Raw genomic sequence first — 3,006 nt, 5'->3', positions numbered from 1 at the left:
AAAAGTTTAAATTATTTGATATTCTATGTTGCTGTGGGTGGGCTCCAACGCTTATCCAACCTCATGCGCTGTATAGACAATCTATGGGAACTATTTCACCAAGGGGAAAAGGGACACAATTGGAACCTGATTCGTAGTAAAATTGCACACTAATATCATGGATCTTATTAATTTTGAGTTGTTATCAGTTATACTTTAATAAAAATCTGCAGCTATTTCACCTATTCTGGGAAAACTTAATTAAAACCACATGTCAAGTGCTTACTCACTCGAAATATCATACATATGTGGCTACATATGTGAAAACTTTATTAGAATTATGTGCAGGGTAAACAATAGAAAGAGATATCCTTTCCATATTTCCGAGTGGTCTTATTTATGCATTCTGATGAGCGTCAGCTTAGGTTTATTTGGAAACGAGTCCACGGGCAATCATGGCATTTCAAATATACTTTGTCTGGCTACTCAATCTTCTTAATGACTTCTTTGGTATCAAATTATACTTTTAAAATATGAACCCTGATTATAATTGAGGCCATTGAAAGAACACGTGTTGGGGACACCTTTCCTTGCAAACATGGGCCTCTGAGAAAGAATCTAATCGGCCCAAAAAAATAAATTAGGATACTTTAAATAGAGAAACATTTATGACAGAAGAAAATTAGGTCTTGCAAGAGTATGGTATGGTGACACCAGTGATGAATTTAAAATGCCTATTAAAATGTTGACAATAAATTTCACGAGATTAAAAAAAATTATTGGCCTTACTCCTCTTTATAAACAACAGTAGACAGTAGAAATGGGAAATAATTTGAAGGATGTGGTGACAAGTAGGTCAGATTTTAGTTTGCAATTATACGAAGATGATGTGTGTTTACATTTTGGAAATCTTTTGGGGGAAGTCACTTATAGTGGGATTGGATAAATAGCAGTGTGGGCGTCAGGTGTTTTTGGTTAATATGAAATGTATCCCTTTGCATAATGTACGGACAATAAAGTTTTCAATTCCTTTTCAAAAGTCTATAATTATCAACTTAATTAATTTCGGTAAGGCTTTCAAAATCTTAGATTGGTTCTCTTATGACAGCCAATAAGAAATAGCTGGTTGAGTGTCGATTTATAAGATTGTTGGGATACGGATGAATGATATCAATTACTACCCTTAAGAATTGTATGAGCAACCGCTAAATATTATCAGATTACACGAGTCTGAAATGAAATCTTCCTTCAAACAGAAATATTGTGGACGTGTGCTAGTACTTTAATCTATTTATATATCCTGCTGGGACTGACAAAAGGTAAGTGGGTACCAGCGGCCACTGAGATGAGCCTAATTAACTTTGAGGTACGCCGTTTTGATGTCACAAACTCCTGACTCGGGAGAGAAGGAAAGGGGGAAGGGAAAAGAATCTAGCCGGCTCAGATCCTTTACCTCTAGCTAAAGATGGAGAGAGAGAGGAGCGGATGGAGAGAGGAAGTATCTGAGGGTGCCAACTTCGCTTCACAATTAGGAAAATGCGAATTGCCCTACAGGTTAGTGCCCCGTGGAAACCGCCGTAATCCTATATAAGTTGGTACGTCTCTGGCCCAAAAACTCTCGCAATCGGATCTTGTTATAGGGGGGCCAAATATTCCTGCGCATGTAATGAGCCTTCTCTATCTGAAGTCAGCGGATTTTGAATAGTGCGAGTAGAGTAAATCATTCACAGTAGCCAGCGGGACTCTGACTTCGGCCGCCGAAGGACTGTCAATAGCCGACTCCGTTTGCCATTTCGTCTATGTGCTCATTCCACTCTATATTTATATGACTTCCCCAGAGAAGGGTGATTTTACTTGTGCCACAAACACTGTTCACGGCCCTGCCTACTTGGGGAATGTCGCCATTGAATTCAAAGTCTTAAGGGAGGGGGAGTAATGTTTTTAAACTTTTTCTTTGCTTTTTTTGTATTTGACTTTCAGAAAGGAGAACCTCATACATACATGGCACACCGTGGACTCATGATGCGCATACTAAAAAGCTGCAATTGCGAATGCATTGGATTCATTCAAACAAACGTATGGCGTTCTTCTCAAGGATATGTTGGATGCCATCAAGCCTGTCTATCAAGATCTGAACAAGGATGCTGTAAAGACTAATATGAGGTTGCGATGGAATAAAAACCATCCTAAATGGCCGGAGACGACCAAGAGCGGAGAGCTATCCTTAAACTTAAAAAGATGTCGAAATTGACTGTCAAGGTCGCCGCAAATATTGAAGTTCCATCGCTCCGTCGATATATGCATGCAGGTCTCTGTGCTAACCAAGCTCGGAAATACAGAGGGAGGGTCCTTTGAGTACATGGACCCCTCACATATCATTTCACAAAAATTCATGTGTCCTTTCCGATGTGTGGGTCTGCACCGGATCTTGGAAAATTAACAAAAAAAGGACATGCGCGAGCTAATCGAAAGGTAACAGGCTAGTTAAAATTAAAATTTCAAAAATAAAAAAATATCAGCTTGACTGCGTTCGTAAAACTCCGAACGCAGGTGCGCGATCGAAAAGTTGTATCATTAGACGCGGCCTTCGAGGTTTCCTTCCTGGCTTAGTATCCCAAGGCCATTTTATTGGAAGATACCCATTATGTGGCGGTCAAAGTGTAGTATAGGTTCCAGGGCGAAATGTGGATTAGAACCCATGATGGACCATAAATCCTGGGAAACGCGTATTGAACCAACACCAGCAGCTCCACTACTAAACTCTATCTCCACCTCCACGTGGTGACCACTGGGAGTCCTTTCTTAATGAAAAATTGCAGACGGGGAAGGATGAAGGCGAGTCTCCCGCGCCTAAAAACGGGACAAATTGTACCAACTGGTCCTTCAAGTTGGAAATTGGATAGGGATGACAATCCTACACGAGAAACAAGTTTTTAAGAAGCCACAAACGGAGCCTCGGACAGAATGGACTTTAAAACGAATTAAAAACCGAATAACGATTTGCGCATTTTCTCATGGAACGTGCAC

This window comes from Hermetia illucens, chromosome 1, assembly GCF_905115235.1.
Source record: "Hermetia illucens chromosome 1, iHerIll2.2.curated.20191125, whole genome shotgun sequence".
In the NCBI taxonomy this organism is placed as follows: Eukaryota; Metazoa; Arthropoda; class Insecta; order Diptera; family Stratiomyidae; genus Hermetia; species Hermetia illucens.
Note: the sequence above shows the minus strand (reverse complement) of the source record.